Source organism: Rattus norvegicus, chromosome 4, assembly GCF_021556685.1.
Source record: "Rattus norvegicus strain SHRSP/BbbUtx chromosome 4, alternate assembly SHRSP_T2T, whole genome shotgun sequence".
Lineage (NCBI taxonomy): Eukaryota > Metazoa > Chordata > Mammalia > Rodentia > Muridae > Rattus > Rattus norvegicus.
In genome coordinates, this window is record NC_141537.1 from 52,134,676 (window position 1) to 52,152,165 (window position 17,490).

At 41.2% G+C, this 17,490-nt stretch overlaps 1 pseudogene; it reads left to right on the plus strand.

The window, feature by feature from the left end:
* Nucleotides 1–17,490, plus strand: part of Ddx50-ps1 (DExD-box helicase 50, pseudogene 1) — a 92,568-nt pseudogene that overhangs the window by 14,809 nt on the left and 60,269 nt on the right.

Sequence of the window (17,490 nt, forward strand, 5' to 3'; positions counted from 1 at the left end):
CATAAGACCCCCTCTCTAAGCTGAGACTGGTCCTTCGCAAGTCTTTGGTTATTTAAGAAAGCAGGTTGAACAAGCCATGAAAAATGCGTGATCCAGTAAATCCAGTAAACAGAATTTCTCTACGGCTTCTGCTTCAGTTCCTGCTTTAAAGTTCCTGACTTCTTTCGGTGTTGGCACGGACCTGAGATGTGTCTTTAAATACACTCCCTTCCTCCTCCCTAGGTTGCTTTTGGACATTGTTTTATGGCAACAATAGAAATCCTTACTAAAGTTTACCATGGTGATCCAGTGAGTTACTTATGGAGTGTGACTTGAGGGTATTACCAAAAGGGACATGGGTGCCCCTAAAACAAATGTATTGCCAGGTCTTTACATGTCAGATGTAGCTGCTTGTACTACAAATGCAGATTATGTTCCCCAAACAACTGTTTGCATGAGAGGGTTGGCACATAGCTCTGGGAACCTGGCCCAGTTGGTTCTGATTGGTAAATAAAGATACCAACAGCCAATAGCTAGGGAAGACAAATAGAGGCAGGATTTTAGGATTCTTGGGCTTGGTACCTGGAAGATGAGAATAGGAGATCCGCCATGCTGGGAGAGTGTGGAGGAGAGCTTTGCCATGCCTGAGAAGAGTACAAGACAGGGAGGCATATTGGCCATGTGAAGGAGCCAGAAGGCACGGCCCAACTGGGCCCAGAGCAGCTGAGATAGAACATAGAATTTAGTAAGTAGCAATTCAGAATTATCAGTGGGGAGGTAGGTTCTAACAGCATTGGAGATCAGCTACTGCTCTCTTTAAGGAATATCAAAATATAAAGGCTGTGTGTTTGTGTTTCATCCAGGATCATAAACCATTGGGGCAGGTAGCAAACCACTATCCAGATTTATTAATAATTATTTCTACATCCATGGCATCATAGATAGTCTCTTTCCTCAAAACTTTCCCAACCTATGTCCTCTAGGCTTTTCCTGAGGTCCAAAGTACAGAATTGTCTGGGAAGGGTAGCTGGACATTCCGATGAGGATTCTGTGAATGTCATACTCTTTCATTCTGTGAAGGAATGTCCATAGTCCTTAGAGCTGATTGACTAACTCATGTAAACAGGCATAACTGACCTAATATAGGTGGTGTCTGTTTTGCCCCAAGGACAACAGTATACAATATGAAGTAACAATTACATAATATCATCTAGAAAACCAAAAAGTGTATAGTCACTTACCCACCTACCCAACTTCATGTTCTATTTCTCTCTCTCAGAAAATAAAATAAAATAAAATAAAACAAAAACCCTCACAACAAACAACAACAAATAAAATTCAAAATACCAAAAGAAACCACAAAAAATAAAAAAATACCCAGAGTTCTTTTCGTGTTGGCCAATTATTCCTTGGCTTGTCTAGGAATGGCAATGATATTCCGTTGGCAAAAACTGATTTTCTCGTTTAGCATAAATCAATTGAAAATGGCATCATTGACGTGGGACTTTGTGTCCACTTCTCCTTATCAGAACTGGTATTTTTTTCCTGATTTGAACCTGTGTAGGTCTTGTGCATCTGTCATTGTCTGTTTGGGTTCACATGTATACTAGTCCTGTTCTTTCTGGAAAATATTTTTTCCTTGGAATTGTCCACCACCTCTGCCCCTTACAATCTTTCTGCCTCCTCTTTCACATAGATCTCTGAGCTTGGAGGGGAAAAGTTTGATACAAACATCTAATTAAGGGTTAAAGGGGCCAGAGTCTGGCACATTGTCCAGTTGTGGATCTCTGGGTTAATTGCTGTCTATTGTTAGAAGCTTCTCTGAAGAAGGTTGAGTTGGACTCTGGTGTAAGAGTATAGCAAGTCTTTAGAAGTCATTTTATTGTTATGTTCATTGCTTCATTTCCTTCTGTTGTTCTTGTTTGTTTTGTTTTGTTTCATTTTCTTTTGTTTTTGACAGTGTCTCTAAGAGACTTTTACTGTTTTCAATCTCACTATATAGACCAGGCTGGGCTTGAACTCATAGCCTGCCTTTGCTTCTACCTCCATAGTTCTGGGATTAAAGGTGCATTCCACCAAGGCCAGCCTTGGCAGAATAATAGTAGTAGGTATTCCTATATGGCCCATGACATATCTATTCTAGGGCTCTTGGTCACTTTAGCACAGTCAAGTGTGGGTTATATCTAATGGACCTGCAGGTTTTTTTAAGTGATTGATTACTCCTATAACATTTGTGCCACTACTGTACCAGTATACCTTGTAGACAGGTCATTGTCTCAGGGTTTGTAGTTGGGTGATATTAATGATTATATTTCTCCTTAGGAGTTACCTTTCAGTACCATGAATACTAGTCAGTAGGAGTAAATACATGTTACCCTTGAATTCAGATGTGTTACGTGAGTTTTTTTAAGAATCTGTTTTAAGTACTCTTACCTGACCAATGGGAATAGCTCAGAGGCCATTCATTTTTCACTAACAAGACTTTGAAATAGTCTCTAAAAGATCTTTTTATTTTTTTAAACACCTATGAATCCCTCTAGATAGTTCTGCTTTCCTATTAAACTTTTGAGTTTTTGAGCCATCTTCAGATCTTCCTGTTTGCCTTTCACAGCCAATGTTTTGCATTTGGCATTCTCATGAGTTGGTAAAGATCTGGCCCCCCTTGCTGTCAATGAATCCTTTAAAGATGAAATCATCATTCTTTGTTATTTATAGGAAGCAAACATAACACTTCTAAGCACTTATTGCTGCTGACTAACTTAAGGTTGTTTCAAGGAAAGAATTGCAAGACTCTACTTTTAGTACACAAAGTTTAAACTCATGTTAATACATCTCTTATTGCACAAATATATCTGTTATTTTCTTTTCGTGAGGCAATTGTTATAACAGGTCTTCCAAGGGCTGATGTTAAAGAATCCTTACTATTTTGAAACTTGAGTTGTTATCACTTATTTACACTTGCTATTTATCATAAATCAAAATCACCCTGTTAAAAAATTTGAGTATACAAACCTTTTCTTTTCTTTCGAGACAGGGTTTCTTTGTGTAGTCCTGACTGCCCTAGAAGTCATTTTGTAGACCAAGCTGGCCTTGAACTCAGAATTCAGAGATCTTACTGCCTCTGCTTCCGAAGTACTAAGATTAAAGGCTGTGGCTCCACTGCCTGGCTTAAGTATACAATCTTAACATCTTCAAACAGGGCCAGATTAACTTCTGTTTTTTCATTTTATGCAATTTATTTCTTTTTCAGGTCTTGTAGCACTCACTGAAGTTTCCAAAACTCCTTCTGGAATCCAAATGTTAGAGGTTCAGACACCTCTTCACCCTCACCACTACCTGATAAGAATGTGTCTCTAATACATGGACAATTGAAGAGCTCAACCTGAAAGCATCCTGAGCCACACCCTGAGAAAAGGAGGAACAGTGTTGCTATCCAAAACTGGCTTTCACCTCCGAATCCAATGGAGACATCACTCACAGATGACAGGGATCCGCATCTGTTGCCATGGCAATACATACATTTGGTTTTACTCCTACCTTAACCTGGAGTGGTTATGTCACAGTCACAGTTTAAATAAAAGGCAGAACCTTCCTGTCCTTTTTCTCTTTTTTCCATCTTTCTCTCTCTCTTTCCCCCTTTGTTTCTGTTGTCCTCAATAAACCTCTCTTTTATGGGACTGTATTGGCCTGGTGTGGTCTGTCTGCTCTCTAGACATGAGCCACAATTCTATCACAACAAACAGAACCTGGGAAGTTTTTAGTAACTTTTCAGTATGGCGCAAAAGGGGAGAATTGTGATATTTAAAGACTCTTTGAGAGTGTGGAAGGACTGTAATATAGCAATGATTTACTAGACACAGCAAGAAAAAGTACTCTAGATTATGCTATGCAACATAACATTCATCTTTTTCCAGAATGTTCTTGGAGCAACCAAAGTTATTTACAATTTTAGTATTTCTGGGGAAGCATTTTCTGAAAGTTTTATTGATAAAAACAAGTGGAGTATTAAAAGTCTATTAGCCAAGCAAAATAGGCAGTAAAGCCACATTGGTATAGGTAGTAAGATGCATGGTAGTGGAAGTTTGTATCTCATTTTGGCTTGTTCCCACAGACAAATCTGTTTCTTAGTGTCTCTAAGGGCTTTGAAGAATGTGGGAGCATTGTATTCAATGTTAACTGATGCCGTTCACAGGGACCCACAGGGACAATGGTCTCTTGTATACAACTCTCCAGCTGTTTTTTAGGTGACTCCATCACCTGGCATCCATGGTAAGATCTGAATATCAAAACACTTCAATACCTTCTCATATTTGTTACATTAAAAGCCCAGTACTTGGTACAGTTTGTAGAGTAAGCTGGTACAACTTGGGCTAAGCTTGGAAGGGTGTGCTGTAGAAGGCCCTGTGTTGAACTATCTCTCCACCTCCACTGCCATCTCCTGCCCCCAACATGATAAACACTAAATTAGAAGTCTGTGAGGTAATGTGCAAAATGGAGGCTTCCTTGTGGAGTATGTGCTCAACAGGTCTAGAATCTGCTGTTCACTGTCTGTAAAGCTATTGATAGGGTTTCCTTCCCTTTAGCCATTTGATTCATTGTTCTAGAGGCAAGACCAGCTGTAGACATGCACACCTTAGAAGTAAGAAGTGGCCCAGGAGCATCTGTTTGCTGGAAGGGCTCGAGTTATCTAAGATGCCAGTGTATATGTTTGTTCTTTCCAGTTAAAGTTTAGAGCTAGACATAGAAAGAGAGTAACCTGCAGCAGAGACCAACAACAGCCAATGATAGAAGGACAAACCTAGAATATTAGTTTCTAAATTTGCATAAATTTTCAAGCATTCTGACATGTACTGATTTTTATCAATTTCTGTCACTATCTTTTTCTTTAATTCAACCACTATGTTTCACATATATGAAACATATATATATATACATATATACATACACATGTATATATGTATATGTATATATGAAACACCCTTTAGCCAAGTCTCAACTTGTATGGAGAATGCAAAAATATTCTTTATGTGCCGTGGTATATCCAATACTGAGGTATGTGTCTTCAGGATTCTTTTCCAACCCAGAGAAGTTCAGACTTGTGACAAGGATTCCAAAGTCGAAATCTTTCTTGTTTTCTTGCAACAATTGGCACATTGACCAGATCTCATGTGAACCGTGATTCATCAGTCACTGACAAACAGAAACAGTTGCTCAGAAATCCTGGGCAAAAATTCAGAGGATCATCCTCACTCATCATGAATTATTATCCCCAAGTGCAGAACATTTACAACAAAGTATCAGGCTAATCGCCTGTGAAGATGACTTCCCTGAGCCACACAAGTTTCAGAATAGACTGATGGCATCCATCTTTCAGAATAGACTGATGGCATCCATCTTTCAGAATAGACTGGTCGCATCTATCTTTCAGGATATCAGTAATTTCTTCTCTGTGTGATCAGATCTGAAGGTACATTTCTTCCCCTTTAGTAAGGGAGACGACCACGACTGGAAAGTACACAGCCCATTGCTTTGTTTCTCCCCTCTAGTTCTGTGTTGCAGAAAAGTGGGTGCCCACATTTACCTCGTTTACACTCTACCTGCCACCTGTAAGTATATTTTGCCTAAAGCAACAAAAAACAAGAATGAACAAAGTCTTTGCTATCATATCTCAGTCTACAATAGAAAGTATGATATAAGGAAAATATGGCCTTTCCCCCTCTGAAATCTGTGGTTGGTAGCATAAATTGGGAAAGGGTAGTATGGTAGCTTAGGCTAAACTTTCACATACTTGAACAGCACAGGATTCTCATGTCTTAATCCCATCATGGTTCTATACATGAAGTCATGAGGGTAAAAAACTAGAGCTCCAGCAGCTCCAGCAGGCTTGGCCACCTCTCCTCAGGATGGCATAAGTAAGGAGGCAAGACTGAGAAGGACTTTACTTAGTCTGACCTCTATCTAGGGATCTAGAAACCGTAAACCATTGTCAGGTAACTGACAGGAGCTGTAGCTGTAGTAGAGGCAAAACTGGGACAAGAGATATGCACACTTATCGTAGTAGGTGCTCTAGTCAATGTCTCAGTTCTGGGTCCGCAATGTGTACTGAAGAAGTTCTTAATTGTTTTCATCACTTGAATTCAATCCGATTCTTATATGCTTCCATTCCTGGGTACTCTTATTTCAGGGTGGTCTGTCTCACAGAGTTTTGTTCTCCTAGGAATTCAAGATGGCTCACAAGGAAGGTTAAGGACGATGACTTATCTCTGTGCCTTCAGCCAAAGTAAAGGAAACAGACAAAGAAAATTAAGACAGCGGTGGCAAACTTCATTCTGCTTTTGAGTATTAAACCCAATTGAGGAGTCAAGGCTGTCTCGAAAAAGCAACTTCTTTTGTTTGTTTGTTTTGTTTTGTTTTAGTGGTTATTTTATTTATTTACATTTCAAATGTTATCCCCTTTCCTGGTTTCCCCTCCAGAAACCCTCTATCCCATCCTCCCTCCCTCTGCTTTTATGAGGTTCTCCCCTACCCACCTACCTACTCCCGCCTCCCTGCCCAGGTATTCTCCTACACTGGGGCATCAAGCCTACACAGGACCAAGGGCCTCTCCTTCCATTGATGTCTGGCAAGGTCATCCTCTGCTGCTGCATATGTAGCTGGAGCCAGGGGTCCCTCCATGTGTATGTACTCTTTGGTTGGTGGTTTATTCCCTGGGAGCTCTGAGGAGTCTAGTTGGTTGATATTGTTGTTCTTCCTATGGGTTGCAAAAATAATGTCTAAGTGCCCCTTTTAGCTCTGGCTTTATGCTATAGGATTCTGAAGGAGAATCATAAACTCTTCTTTCACAACTGGAGGTTCCAAATGTTTTCTATTTACAAAAAGGTAGTAAGCATTCTTCTTAGTTGACATTGTAATTGTTTTATGAATACATACTTTCAGATACCTTCAAATCACAAATATTTTATTTACCCACAGAAAATCAAATATGTTCCTTTTATTTTTTTCAGAATATATCACAGTCCTGGAGAGTCTGGGTTTTTGATCCCTTCAAAGACTGTTCTGTGCTAACCGTCAGCCATGGTCAGAACTGCCTCCAAGTACAATCTTTGGAGCAAAAGTCTATTGAAGGGAGAAGGGATAAAAGGGATGCCCCTTCTTAGCGTATTTTAGATTCTACGATGTCCTGGAACTGTAAGAAGTTTAAGTTTGAAACTTTCTATCAAGTCTTAATTAATATGCAAAATTAAAATTCTGAACATACATGAACCTCTTGAAATATTCTTAAAAAAAAAAAAAACTTGAGCACAGATTGCTCTATGGAGTTCTCTATCTCCTGAAGCAGGTTCTCAACCTTCCTAGTACTCAGACCCTTTAACACAGTTCTTCATGTTGTGGTGCCTCCCAGCCATAAACTGACTTTCATTGCTACTTTAGAACTGGAATTTTGCTGCTGTTACGAATCACAATGTAAATATCTGTGTTTTCTGATGGCCACTCCTGCAAAAGGGTCCTTCAACCCACAGGTTGACAACCACTATCCGAAAGTCTCATGACGAATGGGCATGCTTTTGTGTTGTTGACTTTTAAATGTTTGCCTCGGGAGCCCGTTGGAAGTATTTCGTTTCTTCTAAAAGTATGTCATATATCTCAGAAGTCTTAAACCGCCTCCAGGTGGTCCGATTGAGAATCTTATGGAACCTGCACTATATTGTTCAACAAGTGTTCACAGCCTGGAGACACACTGAGATATTACAATTCAACATAATCCCCAACACACTAAACACCATTAAATGGGGAGGAATTCCTGCGAATTTCCAGGGAAACCCAGGGAAATGCAAATGAGTTTCACTTCCTCTTCAAGACGAATGATGGGAATATCCAATCCAAGTATGTTTGGTGCTGAAGGAAAATGCAGAGGCGGCTTTGAGCTTTGCACACGCATGCAGCCAACAGGCTGCCTTTATTGACTGCTAACCCTCGAATGAATTTATATTTCAGTCTCCTCAGGAAAATCACTCTATAAACCAGTTTATGATTTTCCCTCTCTGATCTTCATTGCAGCTGCTGATTACTGAAAGCGATGATCTCAGAGTCGGCTGTCCCTGCCAGAGAGCTTGCACACAGAGAGATGCCTTTGTGAAGCCAGCCATAGAAACCTGCATAAAATTGGCCTTCTTTCCTTAATAGAAGCACACGAACAAAGATGAGTTTGTTGCTGACTCAGAGCTCAAAGCTTTGTTTTGTAAAGCCCTCTGAATGTACTGCAGTCTGCCAGAGAAGGGTTCCTTCCATCGAATAGAAGGGGAGGGGGGAGGACAGTAAGCGGAAATCAGACAACAAGTCCAAGTGCACACCCTTCGGGTGGAAATTTGTGAATAAAGTGGCCTGAAACTTTTTTTCTTCCTTTTTGCTGAATACTGGTCACATTTCACAAACTGAATAAAAATGAAAGGAAAAGGAACTTCAATTAATGGGATGCCTTTTGATTTGCAGAGCAAAACGGCCGCAGCAGATGTACCAGCAAAGAGGATTAGATTGTCCCTCTATGAAGCACTGAAATTTCTTTTTTTCCCCTGTAGTAACCCCATTGAAGAGAGGCTGTCTTTAGTGTCTAAGATTCAGAGCTGCAAAGAGACTGTTGTCCTGGGGCACAATGGACCACTCTCATAAGACCAGAGAGAAGATGCGAGGAGAGAGCTAATGCCCCTTGAAGTCTGAGCAGGACACTTTCAATTTTACTTGTAAAAGGTAAAATTAAAAGGAAATTTGTCCATACACTTAACATTGATGAAACATGCATTAAAGTGAGTCTTAAAACATTCATGAACAACATTCCTCATTTGGAAAATTCAAAGTGAATCAAGAAGGAATCTTAACTCACTGTCCTGTGTTTTAATCATTCCAGGAGGCTTCGGGTTTTAGAAGAGAGTTTTGTTTCCAATTATTGTTCAGATCTTCATTTAAAAATATAGACCTATTTCCAATAAAATAATTCTAGAATGTCAAATTTCATTGTTATCAGAGCCCAAGGCATTCAGCAGCAAATCCTACAGGGAGCAAAGGAAGGGACGATGAGACATGTTCTTCCTGTCCTTGGTGTGACCATGAAGGACAAGAGAGCCCAAGAAAGTGTGTCCTTATGTCTAGGTCAAGGTCCCATTTTTATGGGACCTAACAGAATTATGGGGAAATGTTGTGAGAGTGGAAGACTCAGCTGGTGCCCGAGTCTATGGAAAATAGCTGGGGTTCTCTGTGTAACCCAGATTGAAGGAAATCATGAATGCTGGCTTAACCACAGACTCAACCATTCAAGGGAAGGGTGAGGTCAGCACACTGCGGAAGTGGAGAAAATAACCCCCCTCTCTCTTCTCATCTTTCCCACTTCAGCTTCTTAGGGGCAAGCTGCAAATCTGCCTGAGGCCAGGGACAAATGTTCGCACAAATGATTTTCTTCTGTGCTTGTCTAACCGGAGAGCTAATCCATTCTATTTGTTGTTCTGTGGTTTCGTCCTCTGACAAGATACAATCTGCACACAGACACTGTGGCATGCACACTGGCACTGTGTCCATGAACACACACACACACACACACAGAGACACAGACACATGCGCGCGCACACACACATACACACACACTCACAAGCTCACACACATAGACACACACACAGGAACACACAGGAACACAGGCACACAAATACATACATAGACACACAAATGCATACATATGCTCACACACAGACCCATACAAACACACAGAGACACATATACAAAAACACACACAAGCATACACATTCACACAGGAACACAAATACACACACATATACACACAGATACACACAGATACACACACACACACACACACACACACACACACAGATGTGAGCCTTCTTCTATAATAGCAAAACAGTATTTTCTATCAGACTGATTCCTCCTTATGTAATAGCAAAACTGAATTTTCTACTGGTTATGTCTTTTCATTGAAGATTGTCTAAATGCATTTTTGTTTGTTTGGGGGGGTATTTTTTGTATTGTATATTTATATATTTCAGTGCAATGTAGGCTATTTGAGTTTTCAATTAAGGGTGACTCTGTCACTAAGCTTTTCCTCTGGGCTCCTCTGAGCTTGTACTCCTTGTGATCTCCTTGACCAGAATTCAGAGGAGAGCCACAGTATAGAACACAGAGAGAGCTCATTAGAGAGTAAAGTGGGCCACGCTCAAGGAGTGACAGAGAACAGGAACCGAAAAGACCATTGTGTCAATTTGTGTTTTAGCTAGCTTTTGTACCTTTTCTAAAGTCTCTGGAACTGTCAGTTTTACCAAGGGGAAGTCTTTTGTCCTATCCAGGTGACTGACAAGCCCATTTAATTGTTTTACAGGATGAGGAAATACTGCTTTTTTAAAAAGAAAATCAGAAAGTGTTGCACTAGATTGATGTATGAAATGTAGAGTCGCTGGAGTTAGATTTAGATAGTCGCCAACCTTTGGAGAAGCTCAGAATGCTAGGCCTCTTCCCCGAGTAACAGATACAACTCAACCTAACAGTTTTGTAGAGTCCTGAAATCCCTGTCTTTGGGTTCATTTATTTATTGTTTTCAGGCAAGGTCTTGCTATACAGCCTGGCTAGCCAGGGACTCTCAATGCAGATAAGGCTGGTCTTGAACTCACAGAAAGTCCCCTGCCTCTGCCTCCAGATTACTAGGTTTAAAAGTGTATGCCGTCGAACCCAGATCAATCTTTGGTTTTATGAGCTATTGATTAGGAGGGACGTCCAGCACTAATATTCTTCAAGCCTGTGAATAGCCAACTAGTGGCCTAACAATGTTACCTACTTCTCCATTCTCCCAAGAAATTAATCATCTTTGTCTTTCTTATGGGTGGAAAGGTTCTCAGGGGCCATTGCTGTTGTCCTGGGCACATGTGAATTTTTGGTTGTCTTTCCTTTTCCTTTAGACCAACGATACCTTCAGGATGGGCCACCAAACCTGCAGGCCAAGCCTAATCATGGCTCTTAACACATTTACATATGGAGCACACACATCCATGAAAAGCAAGTCCAGCCACTCACAACAGACCATGGAATGGCACTGAGAAGATCTTTGAAAGACAATGTCATACCAACTAATTCTTTTATGAAATTAAGGCTCAGGGATAATGGCCCAAACATTAACAAACTTATATTTTCCCATAGCTGCCTAATGAAATTCTAATGTTTTACAACACATTGTTGATCTTGATGTACTTACTGTTGATGGCAAAACTAATGTAGGTGAAGAAAATACTTGAATGTTAAACTGCATGTGAAATAAACTAGACAAAGTGTATAGTGCTCCTTTTAGCTTTATTCCCAGCAAAAAGTGAATTCACAAACCAGCTGGAAATCTTTCAGTATATGGTTCATAGACTAAGCACGTAAGTACTCCCTGTGTATATCAAATATCCCAGCTCCTATGATCTTTCCTCAAAGTTTCTCTGTTTCAGCCTTTCTAATCTCTCTGTAGGAGACAAGTCCAGACAAGGACACAGCTCCTCTAAAATCACATGCACGTGTTCCTGTTGATGTGTGTGCATTTGCACATGTGTTCCTGTGCCAGAAGAGAACATGAGATGTCACTTCTTGAGCATCGTTTTTCTTTCAATATCCAATCTCTCATCGGCTGGAAACATGACAAGTAGGAGAGACTGGCTAGTCAGCCAGCCCCAGGGATCTGCATGTTTCTGCTTCCCAGGCCTGAGGATTATCAGAACACACTGCCAGGCCAAGGGAATGTCTTATTTTTAACATGTGTTCTGATAGGGGTGTGTACCAAACTCAAGTTCTATGTGCTTGCCTGAGCTATCTTCCCAGCCCTTCCTTTCTTCAAATTCTTTATATTCCAAAGGTTTCTGTTATCTCTGGAAGTGTGTTCCAAAATTGTAGCCATATTTTCTTCATCTTCAAATGGTCCTTTTTTTCAGTTGACTATTTAATGTGAAACTGCTGACTGTACCGTGGGAGATGCTGTTTGCATGGTAGGAATACTGAACTTCAAACAGGAAATAAATCTTCTTGCATGTGCAGATAGAGGCTCCAGGCAAAAGGAAAGAACCATATGAACAGAGGCTCAGGAAATGTGTCCTTGAAAAGCAAGCCTACGACCATCAGCCTAAGGATGGTGGGAATCAAGGCAAAGAACATGGTTGGTAGGTGACATTTGAAAATGACCAAAGAGGAGGACTGTGAGGTAAGGAGCCATACCTGAAGAAAGACATGCTAGACAAAGCCATCCTCATCGACAGGCACCAGGCAGTACTCTTTTTGCAATCATAGTTTGCGGCAGGGAGAGTAGCTGAGGGTAACTCTCGAGTGTGCTTTGCTTTGCTGTGGTAAGTGAGCATTTCACCCTCACAGCCAGTCATTACTGGTCAGCCTCACCCTGTGCTAGAAGTGTGCTCATTCTTAGCTATCTCTGTCCTTGCTGATGTGGGAGTATAGCCTGTGGGCGAGCCTCCTGAGAAATTTTAAACAGGTAGCACAGTGATGAGCCGAGTATTTAGGAAACTTAGGAAACTTAGAAAACAAAGCCAAACTTAGAAGATACAGTCACAGGTTGGACACAGTGGGCAGATCTTGAGAAACCTGCATTTGGATCACCTTTCCCAAGGATGCATTAGGAAAGTACATCGAAAGTTTATTTTTTACAATTTGCTCCTCTCTGATTTTTAAGAGAAGATTTATGATTTAAAAATTACGTGTATGCACATGTGATCATGTGTGGGTATGAGCACATGTGAGAGGGTGCTGAGGAGGACAGAGGGCCAGAAGACCTCAGATCTGGAGTCACAGGTCACCCAGTGTGGATGCTGGAATCAGATTCTTCTGCACGGGAGAGCATGCCTCCCAACTGCTGAGGCATCTCTCTGGTTTAGCACACACCATTCCCTGTGCATTGAAAGCCTCCTCCCTGCCATCCATCACCAATGCTTTCCCCCTCTGACCTGTTGACCTACCTATGTGCCAGCTTCAATGATAGAGCCTCTTGGCTACCCTCCCTAAACCGCAGGGCTCACTACACATCTTTACAGGTTTAACTGCTTTCTAAGTGTCTTCAAGGAACCACTCTACTTTAGGAAAACTGTAATTATTGGGAAGCATATATGACCTCTTCTAGGTAGACTTTGTGAAAAAATAGAACTCAGACCTCCAATCAGTAGCTCCACGATGAAGGAAAAACAAGAAATGCTAAGAACTGAATGATGAAAATATACTTGCATGAGTTAAGGTATAATTATATACGCATGCTCCTATGACACTCTACTTAAAAATAAACGATTGGGTGGCCTGCCCTCTGTTTGCCCTCTAATGTATGTCTAAGTGGGTTTTGGGTACGTCTCCATCACAAGGCACATTATTATGAGTGGACCTACTCTGACTGAGGCAGAGATGGGGGGGCTGTGTCTTCTAAGTTTTTGTGCCGTCTATGTCCAGAAGATTTCCTGAAGCAGCTTGTTTTTTTAAATGTGTTTGAGTAAGTTCCTACATTTTTCCCAGTTGATTTTCACAACAATCGGTGAAGAGGATAATGTCACCATTATACCCATTTTATAGTTAGGGAACTAAGACTAAGACTCATCGTTCAGTGATCTGGACAACAGCGAGAATTCAGAAGGCAAAGAACACACTCTCCACCAACTCCTTTAAGCATATCTGGTACCAAAAGTGACGAAGAAGGAATTTGGATTCAGTCATTTTCCAGAAGGATTTGGATTGTGCCTCTCATAAGGAATGGGCTCCATTTAGTAGCCTATGTAGAAGTACTTTCACTTTTCTAAATACTTGGGAAAACTAGAAAAGAGAGTAGGGCTGTGTCTTAAAAGTTATTGAGTTCTTTTGTTTCCTCCTCCTTCCCCAAGAGTGATGACACTACTCATGTGTATCTCCTAGTAAATAATTTTGAGGATTAGAGGTTATGTGATAAAAACCTCCCAGGCTTCTTGAAAGAGCTGCTTGAACCGCCAGGGTGTGCGTGGCAGTCACATGCCTCATGTTCATCACAACTACGTGAGATTTCAGGAACAAGTTTATAAAACAAGCCTTTTTTTAGACTGCCTTGGCAACCAAATATTCATTTATTCTAGATGTTTCTATTTCTAATTATGAGAACGGCTATCGCTCAGCACCTTCTAAGTTCCAAGTGCTGTACACACGTCTTATTCAAGCTACATAATAAATGCCACTTTTCATTCATCTGGCAGACGCTGGTGCTTTCCCGGATGGTGGCGATGTGATTAATTATTGATCAGGTGACGAAGCCTGCCTAATGTGTCAGTTAGCTAATTTGTAACTCTAGTGCTTGGAGAAATAAAAACCATTTGTTGAGAAGATGTGTACCTCTCAAAGGTATTTGTGATGTCTATAAAATGTGTATGGAGACTAATCTTTCTAAGGGTCTTCAGTTTGAACGATGCAGCCAACATGTCTGACTTTATATAGAATCAACACCATTGGGCTATTTCGCAATAGCAGAGTGCTTCAGTAACCTTGGTAATCACACAAGAGGCCCCTCCCCGTGCACTCTCCATGACTCATCAGGAAGTGCCATTTGGACAATTTCAGTTCAGGAAAGCAGCCAGTTCTCAGCTCAGTTCCCGCATACCCTTTGTCTGTCCGTACAGGTAAGAACGGGTTCAGGAAACAGCGGCCTCTCAGTGTTGCGTAACTGGATGTAACAGTTCTTTCTATTCAGCGGTGACACAGAAACTCAAACCAGCATCCTTTCAATCCTCCTCCAACCTCATTTGCGGAAAGAACAAAAGGGAGAATCATTCAAATAAATGTGGTGTCTGTGGCTAACTGTATGGCGAAAGAGTCCTTGGAGTATGCTGGCAAAGAGGCCGAGCCTGAATCACATTAATAAGAGCACAGCAGGGGTTAGAGACACCAGCGCAAATGCAGTTTGAGGGATATTGGCCACAGTGAGAAAGACAATGAAAGCCAATAGGAGGCGCTCCAGTGTGGCAGGACCTCCACTTCAACTCGCTGCTCTTGCTGCACTAGGACCTAGCAAGGGCCCTTGGTCTTGGTGAACTTTGTGTGTGCCCCTATGTGTGATACCCTGCCATAAAATGGTTTCCACATAAGCTGATTCCTGTGAACATAGTTTCTGAATACAGGAGGTCCTGAATAATGGAAAGAAGGAGTCTTCCTCCCTCCCTCCCTCCTCCCCACCCCCGCTCTGGCTCCCTCACTGGCTCTGTCTGTGGGTAAAGGTTAGGCAGTTAAGACCATCCCACACCTGTTGTATCTGCCTAGGGCTAGTTCCAATTAGACTCTATTAGTACCAAATGCAAGTTGGTGTTGTTGAGATTTTCCTGTTTACTGGTTCAGCAATTATTCATTTAGCTTTAAGCCCTTGAACAAGACTCCTCCCCGGCAGGTACCAAGCACTGCTTTTCTGATGTAGGATCTATGTCCAGAGATACTCGTTCTGTGATGTAACCTTTGAAATTGAAAGCTATCACACTTTCTCAGGAAGTGTTGTTTTCCTACCTCCTAAGACGTAGTGAATTATTAAGAGCAAAGAAGATATTTTCCTGAAGTTACGACATTTAGGAAATCACCCGACAGGGGATCTTGGTGAGTGACCAGTGAGTAATTTCAGTCTTCTGATTCCAGACACGGTCTAGCAGGAAATCTCCACAGAGGAACCTGTGCTTGTCTCTGTAGTCACAGAATTTACTGATTCTCAGCTTTGTGGCCTTGTATCTCTGAAGTGTTTAGTTTACCAGCACAAGGTGCAGAATTTTATCACCTTCTCATAAGTGTCTACTTATGCAAGGTGCAAATTGGGAGCATGAGGGGCTCCTTTCCTTTCACAAAATGCGCGTTCTGACTGGTCTGTCAGCAGTACTCAGCAAACCTGCAAGTCTCTTCAGTCATTTTCCTTATTACGGTGCCATTTTTCTCTTTCCACTTCACTGAAGCATAACTAAAACATTGTGTGTGGGGTGGTGTGTGTGTGTGTGTGTGTGTGTGTGTGTGTGTGTGTGTACTATAGAACATGAGGTTCTGAGCTATGTAAACATTATGAAATACTTCAGTCGAGATAGTAAACATTTCATCACCTCACAGAGTCACTGTATTGCTTTTTTGGATGGGAACATTTAAGACCTACTTTGCTGAAAATTTCAAGTGCACAATCAATTATTATTAACATAGCCACCACGCAGGACAATAGAATTTTTTGGCATATCTTTGTTCTAACTGAAATGTTACAGTCCTTGCCAACATCACCTCAACAACCCCTTCCTCCCACTCAGTTTATCCACAACTGCCGTTGGATGTTTTGCTTTTCTGAACTCAACATTTTTTTTTTTTGGTTGTTTTTTTCGGAGCTGGGGACCGATGAACTCAACATTTTGATCCCATATGTTGGTGAGGCCAATTACTATCTCTCCTTCTACATGTCTCTTAACTTCACTTAGGATAATGCCCTCTGGTTATCCATGTGGTTCTAAATCAGAATTACTTCATTTTAAGACTGAAAGGACTTCATCCTGTGTGTATGCCACACTTTCAGTATCCACTTATCTGTTGATAGACATTTATGTTTACTTTATATCTTGCCTATTGTGAGTAAACCTACAGTGGACATGAGAATTCAGACTGTTTTCCTACAGGCTGCACTCCCTTTGAACGTGCTATGGCTTGGATGTGTTATCCAAAATTGGTTTCAACTTATCAGTTGTTAAAACTTGTCATCCAGCAGTTACTCAAGTTGTGGAATTTTCTTACAGCAGCATAAACAAACTAATATATGTACATTCTATATAATGTGGTTGCGAGACCATATGGTAGTCCTACTTTCAATTTGTCTCACACTTAATTCACTTTTTTTCTGATCTAACATCCCTCTGTGATAGCAAGATATGGAGAGTGGATCCTCTGAAGAGAGACTCTGGTGTGGGCTTTCACAAGTGGTTAGTGGATTCCTGATAAGGCAACTTGATGAGTACAGCCTCTTTTCAGAGGTCATGGGTCAGATAGCGGTAGATTTGGGGATGGCATCATTGACAAAGTCGTGTCAATACTAGCCAGCAGCGGCAGCTTCTTGGGCACAGAAGCAGAGACAGTGCCAGTGCCTCTGGGGGCAGTGGTAAGGCACACCAGTACCAAGTTCTTTTCAGTAGCTGTCACATCGCATGGGATGGTATGAGGGTTCCCAATCTTGTTTCCCTTATAGCCTGTCTGTGTAGAGAATAGAAAACTTAGCAAAGTGATAGCCCTTTGGGCTGCAGTGCCTACTTCCTTAGAGCAATTAACCGGAAATAAACATGACCAATGTAGTCATTGGAGACCTAATGGTGAGAAAAAAAAAATACCTTGATCCTGGTTCTCTGGCTGGCCATCCCTAATCTACTTCTGTGCTAGCATGGTCCTTAGAACCTCATCTTTGAGATGTTCTCCCAGGAAAAACTCAATAATGTCAGATTACCTGATGAAAAGGGAGAACAGCTCTCCAGGGACTTTATCTTT